Source organism: Hipposideros armiger, unplaced genomic scaffold, assembly GCF_001890085.2.
Source record: "Hipposideros armiger isolate ML-2016 unplaced genomic scaffold, ASM189008v1 scaffold_133, whole genome shotgun sequence".
Taxonomy (NCBI): Eukaryota; Metazoa; Chordata; class Mammalia; order Chiroptera; family Hipposideridae; genus Hipposideros; species Hipposideros armiger.
Window position 1 is genome coordinate 1,441,388 of NW_017731483.1, and position 24,229 is coordinate 1,465,616.

The following is a 24,229-nucleotide window of genomic DNA, read 5'->3' on the forward strand; positions in this document are numbered from 1 at the left end:
TTTCCACATCCCTTAGGCCCTGGGACTGGAATTAACTGAAATTAAGCAGACGAAACTAAAAAGTAGTTACTGAACAGCAATGGTGTGCCAGGCATCTTTCCAGACCATTGATCACAGGAATGATACACACACTGAAACAGCTCATTCTGTAAAGATAATGTAAAAGTATTACATTAAATGTAAAAATTTTACATTCTGTAAAGATAAACTAGTGGGCCTTATTTTATGATGGAAACTTATAAACCTCCAGTAGGCAGAATAGTATAAGGAACCCCCACATACCCATCACCCTGCTTCAGCAATTATCACCTCATGGCCAATCTTCTTTTATGATTATATCCATCTACGTCTTCCCTCCCTTTATTATATTGAAGCTAATCTCACATACTAAATCATTTCATTTATAAGCATTTTTATCTCTAAAAAATAAGGGCTCTTAAAAGACATTATCATACCTTTAAAAAGTCAACATTAATTCTTTAATATCATAAACTATCCATCCAGTCAGGTTTCAAATTTCCAAATGTCTCATAAATGTCATATGTTTTTGAGTTTATGTTGAATCAGGTCCCCACATTGTCATTGGCTGATATATCTCTTAAGCATCTTTTTAAAACTTGAAGTAAAATATATATAACATTCATCATTTTAGCCATTTTTAAGTGCACAGTTCAGAGGCATGAAGTACATTCATATTGTTGTGCTACCTAGAGATGGATAGTTGTCACTGTCCATCTACAGAAATTTTTCATCATCCTAAACTGAAACTCTCTACACAGTAAACAACTCCCTATTCAACCACCATTCTACTTCCTGTCTCTATGAAGCTGACTATGCAATGTACCTCATCTATGTGGGATCATACCCTATTTATCTTTTTGTGACTGGCTTATTTCACTTAGCGTAATGTCTTCAAGGTTCATCCATGTTGTAGCATGTGTCAGAATTTCTTTTATTTTTAAGGCTGAATAATATTCCATTGTATTTTTATATCATATCTTGTTCATTTATTCATCCATTGCTGGACACTTGGGTTGCTTATAGCTTTTGTCTATTGTGACTACTACTATGAACATGGATGTATAAAATATTTCTTAAGCATCTTTTAATCTATATGTTTCCCCGTCATCTCCCTTCCTCTTTTCTTTTTTTTTCTCCTTATAATTTATTTGTTGATGAAACTGGGTCATTTGTCCTTGTAGTGTTCCTCACTATCCAGGATTTTGCTGATGACCTCATTAACTTTTGGGCTGGTGAAGGTATTTTAAAACTTATCAATTATATTGTACTTATTCAATGTCAGGCACAATTCTAAGTACTTAAAAAATGTAAACTGAGTTAACCCTATGAGGTAAGTACTGTTCCTTTAGCCTCCATTTTAAAGATAGGGAAGGAAACAGGTTCAACAGAGATTAAATGACTTACCTTTGGTCACCCAGTTAGCAATTGCAGAACAGGATTCTGTCCCCGGCAGTGTAGTTGGGTTATGCTACCCTGCTACTCAAGCTAGAGGGTAAGTCAGTTACAAGGAGATCATGATTTTGATTCCTGGGGAGACAGGACCTAAGCATGTGAAAAATTAAAATGTGTGCACGTGCGCGCCCGCGCACACACACACACACACACACACACACACACACAATGAAAAAAGAGATGGAAATTCAGGTTAATAGGGAATGTTATAAGACCACACCCGATTAGCTTCCAAATGAGTAAGATATACCATGACTGTCAGGGGCAGGTAATGGAAGGAGAACCCTCTTCATAGCTCTCTTGAAGTCAGTATAAATCCAGACTTATGAATCACATTGGGGTATTTTGCTAACATAGCTGTGAATGCTTATTGTTGGAGAAAATAACCAAAATAGATGGTCATGGTATTTAGCAGAAATAAAGCAAGGTAAATGGCCTCATCTGTCTTCCTGATAGCCCCTGGGTGCCCCCTTGCGAGAGCTTCATATGTTTTTGTGATTGTAAAGTCTATACTTATTTTGGCAACAACACAACACTATTTTGGAAAAATGGAGAAGAAACTCATTAATCCTACCACTCCATCAGGTCTATTTTTCTCAGTCTATTCCTCCTGTAGGCATAAACATATACATATTTTTTAGTTGTTGCAGTGCTTTAAACCTGAGAGTCTTATTTCTAAGTGACGGAAACCTTAGTCTCTGGGCTTGTGAATCGAGAGGAAAGCATTTTCCTCCTTTTGCCTCTGTTTATATACCCTGCTCCAGTTAGTTTGGGGTAAAAGGAAAACCCAGGCGATGTTGAGAATTTTTTGTAGTTATGGGATTTCTAGGCAGGACTGTGAATCGAGGTGAAGGCAGCAGGGTATGGNCTCTGGTTAAGTTATTACATGAGATACTCACGTGCACTCTCCAGTATATCATCTGGCATATAACGAGTGTATTGGATTTCTATTGTGGCTGTTACAAAATAACCTCAAATTTGGTGACTTAAAACAGATTTCTTATGTTATAGTTCTGGAGGTTAGCAGTCCAATATGGTTTTCAGTGGGATAAAATCAAGCCATCTGCAGGGCTCTATTCCTTCTGGAGACTCTAGAGGAGAAGCTGTTTTCTTGCCTCATAGAAGCTGCCTACAGTTCCTGGCTCATGGCCCCCTTCCAGCTCCAAAGGTGGTAAACCAGTTTTTCTCACACAGCGTCATTCTGATACTTATTCCTCTGTCTTTCTCTACCACTTTTAAGGACTCTTGTGATTACACTGGGTCTACCTCGAAAATCCAGGGTAATCTCTTTAAGTTCAGCTGATTAACCTCAATTTTATCTATAACCTGATTGCCCCATTGCCATATAACCTAATATATTTACAGGTTCTGGGGATTAGAATGTGGACATCCTTGGGGGCCGGGGGGTATTATTTCTGCCAACCACAATAAGCATTCAATAAGTAATAATGTTTATGAACATCATTTCTCTCGCCTTCCTCTTAGGAAGCAGGAGTGAAGGAACATACGATAAGTGAAGTAAAGGCTCTCAAAGTATGCCTCTTTTGATATTCAGCATATGCAGAGGCAGTCATTCCTGTGTGTGGATTTCACCTTTCTACCAGGCTACTTGCAGCAGAAAGATTGAACTTACCTGAGTCAGTGCAGAGGCCAGAAGCTTGGAGCCCTTGGCACAAGAGGAAACTTTCAGTTCAGGGCCAGATGTTTTTAATGGTCGCAGCTCTTCAAAGTTGGGATGGGTGACCCTTGAAGGGAGGGAGCTGCTTGTCCTTGGAGGTGTGTAAGGAAAGTCCAGGTGAATTAGATCATTGCTTCCAAACGTTCCTAACCACCAGTTTTCCGGGACCTCACCCAGACCCACTGAACCTGAGTCTTCCAGTAGAGGGCCTGGACTGTATTTATGGGCATCTCTGAGCTAGGCATTCTAAGGAGATATTTTAACATTAGTTGNCGTTAGGGCTGAGGCAAGGGGATGGCAGGGCGGGAGCACTTGGTGGGGGCAGTGGGCCTCGGTGGCTAATTGGACGTGAAGGCTGAGAAAAGGAGGAGGCTTTAGGGGTGCCAGGCTGGCTCATTGGAAGGAGGGCGGGGCCATTGCTTGCCTTGGTTTCTGATGAACTATTTATCAGGGCATGAAACTTTCATTAGTATTATTCCGGTCTGAGAGTCTGGAAATGTCATAAAGAACTTGTTGAGTGGTCAAGCAGCTTGTACTTAATGTGTCCAGGAAGCGGAACTGTTCCCAGGGCTGCCGTAAGTGCCAAGTAGCCGTGCTGGAGGAGCCTTGCTTCTTGATGGATTTTATTCTTCCAATTCCTCACAGCGCCCCTCTTCTCCCCTTGGGTGAGGCCATCGGGGGTTCCTCCCAGCCCATCGACCTACTTACTGCAGGATTAACATAGAGCCAGGCTGAGGGGCTGCCGGATGGTGCTGTGTTCCTTCTCGCCTTTCATTCACAAAACACCTGGCCAGGAGCCACTGGGCACTGAGGATGCTAACTTGGTCCCTCCCCTTAAGGGGCTCAGGTCTTGTTGGGGGAAGCAGATGCAGGGACACATATAGAAACAGAAAAGTGGCTCTAACTAAAATGAAGGTGGAATGCAGTCTCTATTGAAATTGGCGCAGTATTTTAAGGAACAAAGAAGAAGGAAGGGGAACTAACTTTTTGAGCACCGATGTGTCAAGTACATGCTAGTTTCTTTATTTACATTGGATAATTTAAGCTTTATAATAAGTCAACTGGTGTTTTATGGATTCATACACAACTCCTCCCCCATCAAAATGATCTGTGTGTTGTGTGTGTGGTGTGATTGCGTGGTAGGTAGGGTGTGTGTATGAGTGTGTGTGTGTGTGTTTTAACACAAATCCTTGGGTCCCATCCCAGACCTCCTGATTTGGATTCTGTTTGTGTGGGGGTGAAGGGGAGAGAAGGGAAGCCCAGGAATCTGTATTTTAATAAGGCCTCCAGACTATTTTTATGTGTGTTAAAGTATGAGAATCATTGAGGAGGTAGGCCTTGTTGTCCCCATTTTACAGGTGAGGAAACAGGCTCCAAAAATTTTAGGAACTCAGTCAAGCTCAGTCTTAACTCCAAATCCCATGTGTCAGACTNCTCAGGCCTGTTCCGTTTGCTCTTTTATGCACAGAGGAAATGTTGCACAGTGGTCCTCAGCAGGGTCCCTGGAGCCAGGCTGCCTGGGTTTACATCCTGGCCTGCCACTTGCTCTGTAGGTGATCTTGGGTGAGTTATTTAACCTTTCTGTACCTCTGTTTTCTCATCTATAAAATAGTAATAGTACCCACCTCATAGTGCTGGTGTGAGGATTAAAGGAATTAGTCTATGTAAAGCACTTGAACTGTACTTGGCACATCGAAAGTACTAGGTAACCCTAGCTTAGCTGCTATTATTATTACTATTGTAATTTAAGGCTCCGTGGTGCTCAATATACATGCCTGTTTGCAGTTAAAGGGCTTCCCAAAGGAACCGTACTCATGTTAACTAGAAATGTCCTGCCCATGCCCTACCGGCTTCAAGGCAGGGCTGGGGAACATCCACAGGGACATTCAGAGCCTTAGGGTGAGGTGGGGACTCAGGCACTGCTGGTCTCCTGGGCAGTGGAGAATTCACACTGGGGAAGATTGTCATGAGGGTGGTTGAGGGTGGTGGGAAAGGCTGAAAGGCTCCGGGGAGTCCTCCCGCAATCTGACGATGTAACAGAATGAGCTACGAGACCACCTTCCTCCAGCTTCTTCCCTCTGCAGTGGGACGAGCACCGGCCCAGCTTCTGTAATAGTTCCAGTGACGCCACCAGCGCCCTGAGTGACCTCGGGCCAGCTTTTGCCACTCCTCAGGGCTAGATAAGATGCTCCTGAGTCCTCCAGCTCTGCCAAACTGTGTTTCTAGGGGCCTCAATGGAGCTGAATCTGGGTTAATATGCCGGTAAGTTTCAAGGTCCCTGTGTTAAACCCAGGACTCCTTTTAGACTGACCCAGGCCACCCAGACACACTGTAGTTCCTGGCCCCCTTTTCCACAGTCTCATCCTTTCTGCCCTTGGCTGCCCACACTGTGTCTGTACCCGTCCACTACCTGTGTTTTGGAGGTCAGGATTTTGACTGGGTCATTGACCATGTGTCTCTGTCTGCCAGAGGGTGGGAACTGCAGTGCCCTGGGAAATGCATCTGCATGGCATCCCCACCCCTGCTCTCTCTCTGGACCCCTTCTTTTCTCTACTAGTGCCAGCAGTGTAGAGGCACAGGTGGGTCATANCACATTGGGGTATTTTGCTAACATAGCTGTGAATGCTTATTGTTGGAGAAAATAACCAAAATAGATGGTCATGGTATTTAGCAGAAATAAAGCAAGGTAAATGGCCTCATCTGTCTTCCTGATAGCCCCTGGGTGCCCCCTTGCGAGAGCTTCATATGTTTTTGTGATTGTAAAGTCTATACTTATTTTGGCAACAACACAACACTATTTTGGAAAAATGGAGAAGAAACTCATTAATCCTACCACTCCATCAGGTCTATTTTTCTCAGTCTATTCCTCCTGTAGGCATAAACATATACATATTTTTTAGTTGTTGCAGTGCTTTAAACCTGAGAGTCTTATTTCTAAGTGACGGAAACCTTAGTCTCTGGGCTTGTGAATCGAGAGGAAAGCATTTTCCTCCTTTTGCCTCTGTTTATATACCCTGCTCCAGTTAGTTTGGGGTAAAAGGAAAACCCAGGCGATGTTGAGAATTTTTTGTAGTTATGGGATTTCTAGGCAGGACTGTGAATCGAGGTGAAGGCAGCAGGGTATGGTGGAGGAGGCACTGCCCAGGGGTCCGGAGCACCGTCCTCTTCCTGCCCTGCCACAAATTCTCAGTGTGACCTCGGAAGGTGCATTTCTGGAGCCTTAAAGGGTCAAACTGGGTGACCCCTATATCGCTCCCACTTTGACATTCAAGGGTGCTTGGATGCTAATAAAAATCACTTTTTTTTTAAACAAAGAAGAAAGGTACATTTGTCTCTGAGCTGTGAAGGAGGCTTTAAGGTTATATTTCTGAAAAAAAAGAACACATCTTTTATAGGGAAAAAAAATTGGTCAAATTGAGCCCTCCTGACTGGAGAGTTAAATCAGATTTAAATCAAATCCACCCAGCCCTGCCCTGTCGTCACTGAGAGATGAATCAGGAGAAATCTACCTTTGAAACTGACCTGAATTCTGAGACATCTATCACTTTTTAATGGACCTTTAGGATGTGGACTTCCTTTTGGGCTCTGTGTTTTCTGTGGATGCCTGTGAATGAGAAAAAAATGATAGCCAGCGCGACCCATTTAAAAAGAGTCATATGTAGGAAAGTGGAAAATAACTCAGACACTTAAAAATTGGGGAATGATTAATATTATTACTAGGTATCAGTTCTGTGGGGTCACCCAAAAGCTGGACTATCAGCCTGGAAGGAATGTAAAGATAGTCCAGCTGCCTGGGTTGTGGTGGGAGTTGTCGTGCTAAAAATTCAGGTCCCCAGGCCCCACTCTCTAGAGGTGGGTAGGGTGATGCCCGGGAATCTGGATATTTAAAAGTTCCTCCATTGATTAGGGTGCTAATTAAGCTGGGTTTGGCAACCCCTGATCTAGTCCAAACCCATCTCATTACAGAGGAGGAAGCTGAGACCCAGAGAGGGGGTGGGGAAGTAGTTACCCGGTAGCAGAGCCAGGCCTGGAGAGGTGCTGTCTAGTACCGTATCATACCCCCTTAATGTGGCAAATGAAGGTGATGTTGAAACATGAAGATGCGTTTTTNTGAAAATTCTTCTCTTAGCTAAAGAGAGGAAACCTTGACTCAGTCTAAGACCATCTTTGCTTCATCTTCTAGTCTCATCTCTTGCAAATACATGCATACCTTCTCCACTCCGGCCACACTAGACTCGTCTGCATTCCCTGAAGAGGTCCTGAACGTTCACATCTTGCATTGTTTAGGCCATTCCTTCTGCGTGCTCTGTTCCTTTTGATTGTCACATCTGACTTAAAACCCAACCTATCAGCACCTTTTCTGGAAGCCTGCCCTGATTCCACCTCTGGAGGCAGTTACGCCTTTCCCTTTGTTTAAGCTGGAGTATGACAGTTAATGGAGTTAGGTGGAGGGTTCTAGGTAGTATTTCTGGCTCTCTCTCCCACTCTGTTGTTCCGGGAGTACCTTGATGGAGTTACTATCATTCTCTCCCCCTGCAGCCTCCCTGCCATTACCTCAGCCTCCTTTTCCTTCCCAACCTCAGACTCTGGCACCTGGGGGGGGGGGGAGTCACTCTCTGGATGTATGTGAAATGAAGGGACCACGCTTCCAGTTCTCACCTCCTGAACTTGGTCTGGTATGCCCTCCCAGCCTCAGTGGCTGTCCCAAAATGCCCCACGGTTGCTAGAAGCTCTCAGTGTGCCAGTTCTGTGAATCCCTGATGAAAATAGTGACAGAGCAGTATGCTAATCAGGGAAAGATTGTCTTTATGGAGTACAGCTGATAAGATCATTTGCATATTCTGGTTCATTGTTGTATTTCAAGTAAGTGACATGATTCCTTAAAGGAACGGGGGCTTAGCAGCCTACAGGAAGGAGGTTTATCAGAAAATGCCCTTCAGGAGCAGGCTGGGTCCCAGAGAGCACAGCTAGGCTGGAAGCTGGGGGATCATAGGGAGGCAGATATTTTGGGTTCACGTAAGGAAGGGCTTTGACTGTCAGAGCTGCCAGAAACAAAGAGGCTTACTCTTGAGGTGATAAGTTCCCTGTCACTGGAGGCATTCAAGCGGAAGCTGAATGAGCTCTTGCCCAGAGGTTTGCTAGAGGGCGGGAGGCATGGCTCTAATGCATTTCGGTGCCAAGAGTCATTGATTCTCTGGTTCGGTGTTTCTTCCTCCAATTCTGTGATGTCTGCATTTTGGGCGGGTATGGAATTATTAGTTCACTATTTTATATTTTACTAATTTGCTATTTTATTTTACTGATAATAGTTTATTAGTCTTTTAGCTGCCTAGGGCTGCCATAACACGTGACCACAAATGCGGTGACTTAAAGCATCGGAAGTATATTGTCTCACAGTTCTGGAGGCTGGAAATCCAATACTCAAGCGTCAGCAGGACCAGGCTCCCTCTGCAGGCTGTAAGGAGGACCCTTCCTTGTGCCTCCCAGCTTCTGGTGGTTCCTGGCTGTGGACGCATCACTCTGTCTCTGCCCGTGTCTCCACGTGGCCTTGTCCTCTGTGCATCTCTCTGTGTCCTCTCTTCTCAGAGGAACACCAGTCATTGCGTTTAGGGCCCATTCTACACCCAGGTTGATGTCATCTCCAGATCCTTAGCTAACTACATCTGCAAAGGTCCTATCTCCAAATAAGGTGACATTCTGAGGTTCCAGGTAGACGTGAATTTTGGGGACACTCAATCCACTAAAAATAGGTTTAAAACATTCCACCGGGACGGTGTGCTCACCGCTAATGCTAAGCCTCAGGAGGCTCCATGCTCTCGTTGGGCAGACCTCCCACATGCATAGGCTGAAGTGGTGGGGATGATATTTCTATCCAGGGCCCAATGCGGTGGGACCCAGTTGGGAGGTGAGCTGATGCTTTTTGCCCTGACCCACATCCTCTGGGCACCCTTGAGGTCAGCTGCAGTCTTGTGAATGCTGATGCCCCTCCTTACCCCTCACCCCAAGGTCCCACTGCACTTCTCTGGGTCCCTGTCTTTAGGCCATATGGGACCAGGTGGCAGCTATGAAAATGTGCCTCTGCCATCCCCAGTTGTGGCAAGCATAGTTGACCACAGCTCCAAGCTGAGGCCTTCTGAAATTGGTCCCCACTTTTGTGCTGACAGCATGCTTCCATGCACTGCTCCCCGCCAGGACTGCTCCCAGCTGAGCAGGGACATAGGGCAGGCCCATTCCTGGGAGTCACAGGACAGCTCGGATGGGAGCCTAGGGCTCGAGGACTCCTCATCCACCTTGCTGGGCATCCCTAGAAGGGCAGTGCAGTCTAAGGCTCTCCCACTGACCGCCCTACCTGCTTGCCCTCTGGCCTGCACGTGGGCTCAGACTTGCATTGCAGTCGGATGCTCTCCCTGCCTCTCTGGCTGCTGGCCCACTTCTCTCACAGAGGGAAGGAGAGGGGAGGAGTTGCATGTCCCTCCATTTCCCAATGTTCTTTTGTCTTGCAGGATTCTAGAGTCCTGTCTTATTTCTTCTCCCCTTCACTGTGTGGCTTTTGAAGGCGCCTTTCTTTTCTATGAATCCCTCACCCAAGCATCCGCTTCCTAAGACTGTCTCCCCACACCCTCTCCTTACAGATTCATTCCCTGTAGTCATCGGATCCACCGCTATTGGTTCCCAAGATTTTTCTTACGTAGGGTGGACTTCCTTTTTCTAGGGGAGTTTTAGATCAGCTTTGTACCTGCCAGCTCCTCTCCCCTCTACACACTTTTCCCCAAACCGCTCTTGTTCTTTGTACAGGCTCTCACTGAGATTTAGAGTTTGTTTTTCTACTTCCAGGTAATTTGAGGTTTGGGAGATCTCTGTCTTCTAGTTATACTGAAAAGTGCACATTTTATTTGTTCTTCTCATTCTTTATTGTTTCTTGGAGACGATAGTGGGAGTTTTGGACATAAATGGACACCATTACCTAAACCACCCGGAATTCCCCTTGCCCCTGACCTTTTTGCTGCCTTTTTTTCATAGCACTTCTTGCCCCAGACTGAGGTCCTCTGACGGTGGTGTACTGGATGCAGCCAGCGTGTATTGTCTCACAAGTGCTGATGTTAAATTCTCAGGAATTTTTCAAGCTGGCCCACTTCATGTTGGTAGCTAGAAATTGGCAATGATGGGAGAATTCACACCACGGAAATTGGTCAACACTACAAGGCAGGGCCTCCCCCCACCTCCCAGGTGTTTATGAAACATTTAGCAGCATGGCACCAGCTGTTTACAGTTGTGTTTCTCCACTAGCCTGGGCATTTCCTGAGGCTCTCCAGAGCATACTGCATTGCTTTGCACATAGAAGGCTCCAGTGAACGTAGAGTGAATGAATGATACCTACTGAGAATTTTAGCTACTTCTTGCTCTGTGACAAACCATTCCAAACGTAGTGGCCAAGCAACCGCCATTTTATTATGCTCAGAGACCCTGTGGGGTCAGGAAATTAGACAGGACACCGCAGGGATGGCTTGTCCTGCTCTATGATTTGGGAAGACTTGGTGGGCTTGGTTGGCTCAAAGGCTGAGCTTAGGTGAGACCATTGACCAGAGGAGTGAGTCATAGCCTTTCCATGTGGCCAGGTTTTGAGAGGGAACATCCTGTTATCCCAAGAGAGAATCCAGGTTAACATCTGCATGGCCCTAGTCTTAGGGGTCACTTAGCATTATTATTCTCACCATGCTCTATTGATCAGAGCAGTCACAAGTCTGTTCAGATCCAAGAGAAGGGGACATGGACCCCGCCTCTAAGGGGAGGTATATCTAGGAGTGTTGGTGCCATGTTTTAAAACTGCCACACTGAATAAGACAAGGAGCTACATTTATTGAGCACCTACTATGTGCCAGATACTTTATATACATTATTTCTAGTTCTTCACAACTGCTTTGAAGGTATTGTTATTATTTCCATTTTGTAGAGGAAGTAGGTTCAAAGAGATTAAGGAGCTTGTTTAAAGTCACACAGCCATAAATCATTGTGACCTTTCCACTAGGACTTACTTCATTTGTGGAATGTGCTGTGACTTTTGTTGGGGCCGGGGATGAGGGAGACAAGGATAGATGCGACCTAGCCTTGCTTCAGAAAGCACAAAACAAACTCAGTCTGGCATCCATACACCTCTGGGGCATCTTAGCATCCAGCCAACTATGACTGGGTGTGAGCAGTCGCTTCACCGTGCCTGAAAGTCAGCTGAGGCGCCATGTGTACTTAAAGTGCTGAGTAATTGCTCTCGTCCAGGGTAATTCAACTTCATAACCTGAAGTCTGAAGTCAGTAGTGTGGAGTGCTTTAAATTAGCTGTAAAATTTCAATCCAATTGCTAAACTGCCTAAATTATCAAGTTTGCTCATTGCTAGTTGAATGCATGCATAATTAATTTTTTTTCCTAAAGTCTGGATTAAAAGCTGCTGAAATCAGATCTTTTCCTTGAATTAGATTCAAATGTCACAGGGAAATCTTTGGTTTTATGACGTAACCCAAAGCAGCACACAAGTTTACAGAATTCTTGGCTGAGATCTATATTTGGGAAGTAGATAAGTTAAGAGGGCTCAGTTCTTTTAAAATTGAAGTTGCATTCTTGCTCATTGAGAAATGGGTCTCCATTAATGAGAAATAGGAATGGTTGTCTTGCCATGACTATTCTTATCAGGATTAATAGCTAGCATTTGCTGAAATCTTTTAGACTGTAAGCTCCATTAGGGCAGGCATATGTCTATTCCATGACCTGTTTTATCCCCAGAGTATAGAATAAATGGTTGCTGGCATGTAGTAGACACTTAATAAAATACTAGTTGAATGGAGATGTTAGCTAATGTGATGAGAGCAGCACCCTGTTAGATAGAAACTTTTATTATTCTCATTTTATACATGAGGAGACTGAGGCTTAGAAAAGTGCATTGTCTTTTCCAGGGTCACACAGCCAGGAAGTGTGAGAGTCAAGTCTTGAATCGGGATTTTGGGACTCCTTGCCCTCTGCTAATAATGGGGGCCTGTCCTATAACTCCAAGGACCTTTTCATAGTTCATTGGCCCAGATTTTCCAGCACATTTCAGAGAAGTGTGCGTTCTCATTGGCTTACTCCTATATCCATCACCATCAAGGAAAATGTACTAAACCATGATTGATTTAGACTAACCGCCAGGATCCCACCAAATAGCTACTACACTGTGGGGGAGGGGGGAGCCCAAATGAAAATTGGGTTCTATCAAGGGAGAGGAAGATGAATGCTGCATAGGAGACCACCAATGTCCACTATATCCATTTTTTAGAAATTGGTGGGTAGAGGATGTTGAAGCTATTAGGTGTTTGAGGAAAAGGATGACCACCGCTTTCAGGTTTGATTTATATCATCATCCAGAGGAAAAGAAAACTGCCTGTAATTTAAGGAGCTCCCAGTAGTCAATGTGCTTGCTCAGCTTAATGGTTAGAATCAATGTAGGTATAAACAAGAATAAGAAGAAATTTTAGGCTTATCTGATCGCTGTTAGTCTTTCCTGTGAAAATTATGATTCTTTATTAAAACAATAGCAGAAAGGTGAATACTCTCTATTTCTCTTTATAAATAAAGGGACACATAATTTTGGAGCACATTTGAAAATATGTGACTGTCAAGTACAAATGAATTGCCTCGCTCTTTCAGCCTCGACTCAGTCCCTGTTTAGATGAACCCTAGTGTTCAGTACCAGGTGTGCAAAGGAATTAGTTCTTCCCTTACCCAGAATGGTTTCTTAGGGTCTGAAGCCTTGGTTCTGATTAGACTTAGTTTCAAATTTGGCAACCAGTTGAGCAGTACTCAGAGGGGAGAGGGGACCAACCCTATTCTTGTGTGTGTGTGTGTGTGTGTGTGTGTGTGTGTGTGTGTGTGTGTGTGTGTGTGTGTGTGTGTGTATACCTCGGCACAGGAGGAAGCTGGGAGACCAGCAGGTAAGAGAAGTTAGCTGGCGAGGAACCCACACTCTGTCACACAGCAAACCCTTGCCCTTTCCTCTTAGAGAAAAATATCTCAAGCTGTAGTTGGCAGGAGATGTGGGAGTAGGGCAGTGTGCGAAGGCAAATTCCATATTCAGGGTGGTTTAGATCACATACAGAACAGAGAGCAAGGTGTGATTACTCAGAGGAACAGTCAAGTACAGTGGTGTCGCTAATAGAAAAGCTTTGGAACAGCAATATATGTACTTTTTATATAAAGAGAAAGGAAGAAAAGTGTTGCCATCGAAAGTGGGCAATTTCACAGCAAGTTCAAGTGGTTTGCAGCCAAGCGGTGTCCTGGAGCTGGTCAAAGCCCAGCAAATGCCCAGAGAGAGCTCTGGCCTCAGCAGAGGCAAGTCAGGGGTAGTTTGTAGCCAGCCGGCTGCCTAGATAATTAGCTACCTTTCTATTAAAAATGTATTTGTGTATTTCTTTACAACATGTTGTTTTAAGGCAACTGGAGAGTAGTAGCAAGGTTCTAGGTTTGAAGTCAATCCAGGCTTCTGGTTCTTTTTATTATTATTTTTTTTATCTCACTTTCCTGGTCTTCACCCTCCTCATCTATAAAATTGGGCTAACAGAAAACAGTTTATTTTGGGGTCCAAGGGAGATATTAAACACATGCAAGGCATTCTTGTTGTACCTCACATCTTGTAACTATTCAGTGTCCATTCTGACTGCTACTTGTTAATGATGCTAAGGAAAATTCACATTTTTCAAAAACTCTGTGTTAGAGAAGCAACCTTATCTGATTAAAAGCCTTTTGGCTACACTGTACAGAAATAAAAAAAAGGTTTTCAAATAGTTTTTTCAGCAGGAAATCTGGCTGCCAATGTCCAACTTCAGGCCCGATGGGACACGCCGTTTTAAGACTCCGGGCTCTGCCCCGAATGCCACGTGACCTTGGACAAGTGAACTTCTCATCTGTAAAATCAGTTTTTTCTTTGGTAACATACAGGGGCTGGACCAGATGGTCTCTGAGGTCCTTTCCAGTTTATTCCATTTGTGGTTTTCATAGTTGACTGAGCCTTGGGTTGGGGGGACTACTAAGTGTCTCAGAAAGCAAAGAGAATGGTCCGTGGGACTTCACAGAGTGTCAGCCGGCATGCACCCCCTTCAAAACACCCTGGCTGGGGGCCCGCCTGTCATCCGTCCTGTGTGGATGCTTTCGTGTGATGAGGCAGTCGCTGGTTCATGAAACATCTTTTCCCTGTTCACCTGCTCACAGCGTTCGTCAGGTATTCATAACGAGGTTAACAGACCTGCGGGTGGGTACAGCTTACAAGGCCCTCCAAAATGCAGTGTTCCACGTGATTATTCCAGATGATTCCTGCATTAGCCAGAACAGTGAATAAGAGATTGGGGAATAGCTTCTCCCAACTCTGTTTCCTTCATAGTTCCTAAATCCTTGGCATGATAGCCTGTTTCTTGGGTGCATTGTGGCTGCTCTGCCCAAACTTCCTCTTTGGGTCCCAGGTGGTCCAGGCATCCTTCCCAAGGAGGCAAGAGGCTGCAGAGGGAAATGGTGTGGGCCGGTCCCATCTTTGGACTGCTTGGCCTCTGACCTCCATAGCTTATTCAAGGAGGAAACCCAGCAGTCAAGGTGGGCTCAGAGCATCATGCGGACATCGGGAATTGGGGCCACTCCTCCCAATTGGCATCTCAGGGACTGAGGGTTACCTACCTAAAGTTGAATCTCACATCCTTTCGGCTCAGCTGCCTCACCTTGTTTAAGAAAGGGGATTTCACACTAAGGCTGTTAGTGTCCCATGTCCTCCCTCCTTATTCCCAGGACAAGATGATCTCATTGGTGTCTTAGAATTCACTTCCTCATAACTTCTTTACTGGCTCAGCTCTCCAGGGGAATCCTAAATGTTCCAGCCAGTGGCCAAAATGAATGCTTGTTGACTGACTGAATAGTTGTTTCTCTTCCTCCAAAGAGAAAGCATTTTAGATCCCTTCATGATGGATAGAACAGAGTAGGCAACTTTATACAAACAACATGCCAGTGGGACTAAAGGTTCTCATGCTTGGTGTTTCTTCAGATAACAAATGTAACAGCAAGCACTTGTCTAGAACTTATAATGAGCCAGGCCTTTTTAAGTCTGGGAATTTCCATCATTGAACTGAAACCTCATACTAAGATGTAAGGACTGTTATCTCTGTTGAACAGTTAAGGAAATGGAAACACAGAGAGGTTAAGCAACTTGCCCAAGATCACACAGAAAGCAATAGAGCAGGATTTGAAGCCAGGTTCTTAACTACCTCACTAAGATTTCACCTTGAACTAAACCAGAAGTCAGACCCACTTCCATGTCCTCTTTTAAAAATAACACCTTAACTAAGATATAATTTATATGCCATACAATTCACCCATTTCAAGTATAGAATTCAGTGTTTATTGGTATATTCACAGAGTTGCGCAACCATCATCACAATCAAGAACATTTAAATCATCCTGAAAAGAAACCATGTTCCCATTTCGTCTCAATTCTCCTAGCCTTTGTCAGCCGCTAATCTTTCTGTCTGGATGGATTTGCCTATTCTGGACATTCTCTGTGAATGGAATGATACAACATGTGGTCCTTTGTAACTGGCTCTTTCATTTAGCACAGTGTTTTCTAGTTCTTTTCTAGAGCTTTGCCTAGGCTGCCTGCAGTGGCCCTTCCCTGGTGGCAGGGAACACTCTTTCCATTTCTCTCCTTGAACTCCAGGCTTCCTGTTGATGGCATGTCCCTGCTCAGACTTTGGAGAAAGGTGGACTTGATAGGAACCCAGAACACTACATAGTGTGTGCCCTTTGGCAAGCCACTTAAAATTCTCTGAGCCTCAGTTTCTTCATCTGTGAAATTGGCATAAACCAGTCTCTGCTTCTTGAGGTTGTTCTGAGGGTTAAAGGAGATAGTGGCATAAATGCATTCCCCCAGCCTGTGACTGGCCATGTAGAAAGTGGATTGGGTTTGTAGGGTGTCAGGTGGTCACATGTCTTGCTAGGGAGACCGCATCATGGATGGGGTAGAGGCTTGATCACTGCACTGTATACCTGAAGCTGATGTTGTATAATATTGTATGTCAACTATAAGTGAATATATAGTCACGGGATGTGGAGTTTAGTGTGGGAGTGGCATCAAGGGAATTGTAATAGAAATGTATGATATTGGGGGGGAAGTGGGGCGGCGGATTGGGGGAGGGGGTTGTCACCTCGAGGGGTAAAAAGTATAACTATTGCACTGTGTTGTACAGCTGAAACTAATTCTAAAAAATGTGTATTTCACAATAAAAAATAATTTAAAAAAAAGTGGATTGGGTTGGTCTTGGCCTGTCTTAAAGATTCAGAGGTACCTCTGAGCCTGTAGTTGTGTGGGAGTTGTCAAAGAGAATGATCCTAATTATCACTGCCTCTGAATAGAGCCTTCCAGCATGCAGGATGGTCACCCTGTTATCTCATTTGACTTTCTCAGCACCCTGTTGAGGAGGGCATCATGGCCACCCCCAAAGAAAGGCCCAGGGTCTTCCCCAAGCCCCCCAGGAGGAAGTGACAGAGGTGGTTCTTTGTCAGACCTTTGCTCTCTCTGCCCCATGGTCTCCTGCACAGCTCCTTAGGGCAGGGGGCCACCTCCTCTTGGGAGCCCAGGCCACATGGTGTCTGAAGACAGGGTACCCTTGGCAGAAGGAGGAGGGATCCACAGGGGGACAGTGTGGGAAGTGGGGTCGCCCATGCACTCTGGAGCCCTGAGCCTGGGTGTTGACAGTTTGGGGTTTTCTTGCCTGAATAGGTGAGTGGAGACGAATGTGAGGATGGGCTCAGAGAGAGAGAGCACAGGTGTCCCTCTGGGTGGGTGTGCAGCGTGGCAACTGGGATGTGGGCTAGATTTCGGCCCCTCTGTGGGGTCTTCAGCTAGGGGCCTGTACATGTAGCTAGCAGCACGTGCTGGCCCAGGGACCAGGTTCCCAGCAGCATCAAGGTCCCACCAAGGACACTGTTTCCTGGGTGGAGGCAGCCAACAGAGCCTCCAAGAGGCTTGGAGGAGGGCTTCCTGGGAGGTGCACCAGGCCAGGTGATGAAGGAGAGGTGTGCAGTGCAGAAAACCCTGCAGAGCAGCAGGCTGGTCCCTCCGCTCTCCTAGCCCCCAAGACACACGGGTAAACTGAGGAGTAGTACGAGAAACGGCCCTTGCTCGAGGACCCACTACAAATCAGTGCAAGTGGCCTTCCTGTCTGCTCTTGCTTTGGGGCCCTGGCCTGGCCTGCCATTTGTTTTCAGTCCATTTGCCGTGTCCACCCTCTCCCTGGGCATTCTGTGCCTCTCACCTTTGTTGGTCCACTGTCACCCCGGGGCCCCTCACTGCCTCCTCCTCCTCCCCCTCGTCCCCCTCCCCAGCAACTCTCACTCCCTACTCTGCTTCCCACCCTAACGCTCTCTGTCTTTGTTGCAACCACCCACCCACCTTTTGTTGAATATCTCATTACTTTTCTACGAGAAGACAGTATTTGAACAATTAGGATAATTGAGGTTTTTCTCTCTCACAATTCTGCCCAAAATATATCAGTCTTTCATGGAATTGGGGTGAGATGCCAGTGTCTCAGTGGGGGCCAAGTTCAAATTCCCTCCGGACTACCGCAGGCTGAGAGGGTCAAGGTGTCTTTTCCTTCCCTTGTTCTTTCTGTGCCCTCATGGTGAACTCATGTCTCCTGAGACCTGTAGGCACCACCTTGCCACTGCCAGCCAGTCCTTCACACACACCCGTGATATCTGAAGGTTAGGTTAAACCCTCCTGGGGCTCCCCATCACCTTTTTGGGGAAAGTCCAGCTCCTTCACAGCTCACGTGGCTTTTGCCATCTCACATGCCCGGCTGCGCCCGCTTCAGCTCTTGCCGTTTCCCCATCGTCTTTGGCCCTCCAGCCGCGGCGTTCCTTGCGGCTCTACGCACCTGCCGTGCTGTCTCATAGAGTGGGCGGCGGGTGTGGCTTCTCTGGTCAGACTGTGCCTTTGAATCCTGGCTCAGACACATTCCCACTCAAGGTCTGGGAAGCTACAGAAATGCCCAGGGCCTTAGGGTCCCCATGTGAAACATGCATAAGAAGAGGGCTGTGGAAGGCAGAATCATGGCCCATCAAGATGTGCCCTTCCTCATCCCAGAAGCTGTGACTATGTTACCTTACACAGCAAAGGCACTTGGCAGATATGCTTTCATTAAGGATCTGGAGATGGGGAGATTATCCCAGATTATCTGGGTAGGCCCAATGTCATCATGTCATCACAAGGGTCCTTAGAAGGGAGGCAGGAGAGTTCAAGTCAGGAAGGAGATGTGACAATGAAAGTGGGGGGTTCAGAGTCAGAGAGCTTTGAAGATGCTGCACTGCTGGCTTTGAAGTTGGAGGAATGGGGCCACACACAGGTCAAGGAATGCAGGCAGCCTCTGAAAGCTGGGAAAGGCAAGGGGATAGATCCTGCCCTAGGGCCTCTCGAAGGACAGCAGCCCAGCAAACTCCTTGACTTTAGCCCAATGAGACCCATTTTGGACTTCGGACCTCCAGAACTGTAAAATAGTCATACATCTGTGTTATTTTAAGCCACGAATTTTGTGGTAAATTGTTACAGCAGCCATAGGAAGCGAATTCAAGTACCTAACTCATAGCTATGAAGGTTCAATGAGTTGAGACAGGTACTTAGAAGACTGCCTGGCATATAAGTACTCAGGAAGCATCAGTAGTTGTTATTTTTATTGGCACAGCTCTTTTAGAATACTGTGTGTCCCACCCGGAATACCCGCTCTGATCTCTCTCTCCCACCCAGCCCCAAGCACTTGACTATTCTGTTTGCCTTTCTGACACTGCTCAGATATCACCTTCTTCAGGAAGCCACCTCTGACCCTTCCCCCCACATTGGAGCCAGACCCCCATCTTCTTCATATCCTCACTGCCACTTGTGCTATGCCTCACAACCCCCATCACTTTGTATTGTAATCTTCTGTTCTTGGGTCCATCTTCCCCCAAACTGGACCATTCGTTCATCGAACAACTGTTTATTAAGTTCTTATTATATGCCAGGCACTGTTCTCAGTATGCAGGATACATTTCACATTAACAGACAAAAATCTTTGCCCTTATGGAGTTTACGTTCTTACTCTAGTGAGACAGACCAGCAAATAGGTCAATTATACATTCAGCTAGAAAATAAGTAACATGGAAAAAAAGAAAGTGGGTAAGTGGGATGGAGAATATTGGGTGGTGGAGAAGTTGCAATTTTATGTGGTTTAATCAGGAAGGTCTCATGGAGAAGGCTCACTGAGCGAAGACTTGGAGGAGATGAGGGTGTGAACCATTTGGACACATGGGTGAAGAGCCTTCAACACAGAGAATGGCAAGTGCAAAGGCCCTGAGGCATGGTGCATGTTGTAGGTTGAATTATGTCCCTCCAAAAACTATGTTGAGCCCTGGACCCCAAGTATCTGTGAATGTGACCTTATTTGGAAATAGGGTCATTCCAGATGTAACTAGTCAAGATGAGGTCATACTGGAGTATGCCCTAATCCAGTATGACTGGTGATCTTATAAGAAGAGGAAAAGAGACTCAGAGAGATAGAGACATACAAAGGGAGACAGGGATTCCATGTGACAACAGAGGCAGAGATTGAAGTGATGCATCTGCAGGCCAAGGAATGCCAAGGATTATCAGCTGTCACTAGAAGTTAAGAGAAAGGTATGGAACAGATTCTCCCTAGAGCCTCCTGAAAGAACATGGCCCTGTTGATACCTTGATTTTTGGATTTCTAGCCTCCAGAACTGAGAGGGAATACATACCTCTTGTCTTAAGCTCCTCAATTATAGTAATTTGTTACAGCAGCCCTGGGAAACTAATGGTGTGTTTGAGGAGCAGTGGAAAGGCCAGCGTGGCTGAAAAGTAAAGGAGGTGACCTTAGCAAGTACCTAACCAGAGGAAGGTCACATGGGTTTGAGGGACACTGCAAGGACTTTGACTCCAAGTGAGAAGGGGCATCATGGGAAGATCTTTGGGTGAGGAGTGCCACGGTCTGACATATGATCTGATTCTGAGCATCCCTGTGCTCTCCAGCAAGTTGCCCAGACCATGGCATGTAACTGGTACCCAGCAAATATTAAGTCCTTCCTTCCATTCACAGACAGGAGCTCTGGTTTGGTGGTTTTAAAATATATGCATTGTAGATGGGATGAAAGAAGAGTGACTAGGCTCTTGGAACATGGAGGTTGCTCTGATAATTATAATATTTAACTCGATAAAAGAATACAATTTTTACTTGGGATGTCTGCAGGCATTTTTTTAATGTCAAGACAGTTTTTTCCTTAAAACCTTATAGTCAGTTGTTTTGTATTCTGATTTAAAAATTGTGCATTTTTAATGGAAGCCCGTAAGGTATTGATTTTCAGATTCTTGATGTGGCTGATGTATCCTATAGATAAGCTTCCACTCCTGCTCTGTGAGGCTTTCAGCACCGGATATCTGTGGGCACGTTATTATGGGGGAGCATTGATTTTTGCCTAGTACAATATGCCTACTTTTTGAGGGAATGAAAATCATGACAAATGAAAAGCCATTTTTCAAAGTGACTTTGATTCTTAACATAGGCCTGGGAGAAGGGATCCCACTTTTCTGTGCTATTTGTTTGGCTCCACCTGTAAGGGGACACATTCCTACTGAAGGAGCCCCTGGAAGGCCCACTGATTCTGGCGATAACAAGGGTGGTGTTCATTCTGTAAAGCGTTCTGTCTTTCACAGCACTTCTCTGATTCACCCTTTAGGGCAGAAGGTTCACATTCCATTTCACAGATGTGGGGGAACAGAGGCTCAGAGAAGCAGAGTCTCTTTCCTATGGTCACAAAGCAGGATGCAAGGCATGTCCAGACTTGACTGGATGTCCAGTGGACTGAAATAAGGCAAAACAACTGTTCTCAAGGCAGAAATAGAAAGATGCGCGATGCTGATGCTGTGGTAATAGAACAAGAGCTCAGAACCAGAGGGCAGGACAAGGATGCACCCCTTGAGTCCTGGTTCCCTCTCTAACCAGCTGGGTAACCTCAGCTAACCTGCTCGACCTCTCTGAGCCTCTCTAAAGTGAGAAAAACTGTCCCCAGGTTGCCACCTCCCCAGACTGCATTCCACAGGAGATCATAGAGGAAGTGCTTCATAAATTGCAAAGGGCTCTTCATAAGCCAACGGTAATTGCTGTGCCAATAAGAGCTTTGATTGTGGAGTCCATAACTTCTGGAACATTAATAACTGTAATAGCTTTTTTTCTTAACTGAGCCATGATTCTGTGCCCGCCACTGCGCCTAATGCTTCACATGAATTATGATATTTAGTTTTCATTACAGTCCTATGAGCTAGGCACTAATGTTAGCACACCCATTTTGCAGATGAGGAAACTGAGGCTGGGAGACATGAAATAATTTGAGTGTAGTACTAAGAATTTCACTGCTGGTAAAGCAAAATTCAAGCTGGCCTCTGCATGACTGCAAAAGCTGTGAGGCTCAACTCCCTGCATTGGAGTGATAATAGGGTCCTGACATGGGCTGGTGCAAGCAAGTGAATACAGGTGATGGAAACACCTGTAGGAAGGACGCATCAGGCCCAAGGTCACCCAGAGCCAGTGACTCAGAGAGGATTTGAACTCAATTCCAAGGGTTCCTTTTTGCCTTTTCTGCTACCAAATTCTCATCTGCTCTTTTGTCCCTGCTTGCCCTGGAGAAAGTCTTTTTTCCCATACCATATAAAAATAACAGGGTGGGTTGGCAAAGAGAAATTGACAATTTCTCAAATGTAATGTGTGAATTTTCTTTTTAATTTGGAATTAAAGAAAACCATAAAAGACATTTTGGGGACAATTTGGAAGTTTGAAATACAAATTTTATCTTAAATAATATTGTTTAATGAATATTACTTTTCAAGTTTGTATTGTGGGAATGCTGTTATGTGGAGAATGTCCTTATTTTTAGGTGATACATCCCAAAGCATTAGGGGTGAAGTGGTCTTATTTTTGCAAACCTACGCTTACATAATTCAGGGTGAAAAGAAAAAGAGAGAGAAAAAGAAGCAAATGTGGGAAAATATTAACGATTGGTGAATAAATAAAAGGTATATGGGTGTTCACTGTACCATTCTTTCAACTTTTCTATGGATTTGAAAAATTTTAAATAAAACGTAGCAGCAGAGGGAAAATAAATCAAGGGGTTGGTGAGGGGATCGCCATTCGCTGACCGCCTTTTGTGGACTGGCTCCGGGCCAGGCCCTGGGATGAGCTCTCACAGGTCTCTGTAAGGTAGGTGTTGTTATCACTACTTGCAAATGAGCCAGTAAAGCTCAGAGGGTTAGCAGCCTGCCCAAGGTCACGCAGCAGGTGAACGGTGAGCTGTAGGTCTGCCTAAAGCTTTCGAAGCTTTCAGCTAGACCACAAATGAATGCTCCTTCCTCCCGTATCCTCTGACTCTTCCTCTCCTGGCTTTTTCATGAAGGGCATGCGTACAATACAACTTACTTTTTATATAACAACAGGAGCCTTAGCGGCTCAGTAAAAAAAATACCCTACACCATTAATCAAGGCCCTCAACCAGAATGAAGGAAAACAGGAACTCCAAGTATCAAGAGCTTCATTCATTGACCAGACTCCCCACAGCAAGGAGAGTTCTGGAGAAATAAATGTTGACATTTGACACCACAGGAGCACCAATTTTCAAAGGCACTTTAAACCAGAATTGACTTCACAAACATCAATATTGAAAAATCAGACTTGGATTCTGATGAAATATCGGCCTCTAGATGGTTATTGACTTGGGTAAATGTTTGCATTTTATAGCCCAGAATTAAAATAATGGAATTTTAGAGCTAGACAAGACCTCTGAGTTCATCCTATTACCTGCTAATATCTCTTTCTAGACTCTGCTTAGCTGGACACTGTTTTTTATGTTTAATTTTCCCGTTAATTTGTGTTTACTTTTTTTTTTAACTTTGTTAGGGAACAGAGTGTTTTTCCCTGGACCCATCAGCTCCAAGTCAAGTTGTTTGTCCTTCAGTGTTAGTTGTAGAGAGCCCAGCTCAACTCCAAGTCCTCCAAGTCCAGTTGCCGCTTTCAATCTAGTTGCGGAGGGTGTAGCCCACTATCCCATGTGGGAGTCAAACCAGCAACCTTGTTGTTAAGAACATGTGCTCTAACCAACTGAGTCACCCGGCCATCCCAATATGTGTTTAATTTTAGAAGTCTCCCCCAAATCTTGGTCTTGTGGGTACAAATTCTAATAAATATTTTATTTTCAAAAAGAAGAACCAGGCTAGGCTTAAACTAAAGCTGTCACTTTATGAAGGAAAAAAACTGACCTGATAAGGGGAGTACGTGATCTGAGGTCACAGGTTTAGGACCAGAGCTGGGGTTGGAAGCCCAGGGCACACACTTCCTCCTCTGTTCCTTTCTTTTCTGGATTCCATCAGTCATGTTGGGTGTAAAGGAGCGAGAAGTGGTTAGCCATGGCTTGTTCACTGGGATATAGTGGGAACTATGTTAATTGGATGTCAAGTAGGGAAAGAGAGAGGAAAGGAGGGATGGAGGGGCGGGAGGGAGAGACGGAGGGAGAGATATATTCTTTTCCTATGGATGGAAGCATCTTTTGTCATAGTTTTAGGATAAGATGGAGAACAGGCCATTAAATTAGAGATACTATTGTTTCATCCTAACATACTTCTATCTGCCTAATTAAATACTGCACACACAAACCCCCAACTATTATGATCAAACAATCCCACAAGTCAAGATTACAAAGAGGGCACAAGACTAGTAATTACGCCAAGGCTGGCTCCCCTTTGGAAGGCCCCTGTTATTAAGCCATTTAGAGGGATTTGTGGAGTAAAGGTGATGCCTTTCATGAAGTCTGAGACCAGAGAGCTGGGGTGGGTAGCAGGAGCAGCTCTCCCCAAGGCCTGACTGCTATGGGGACATGGGTCTCTGACATGGGTAAAAGACACATTTCTTAATGACGGCAAGATTTAAAATAACAGCTACTTTTTTGGGAACACTTTCTGTGTGCCAGGTACTGGGCTAAACTTTTTAT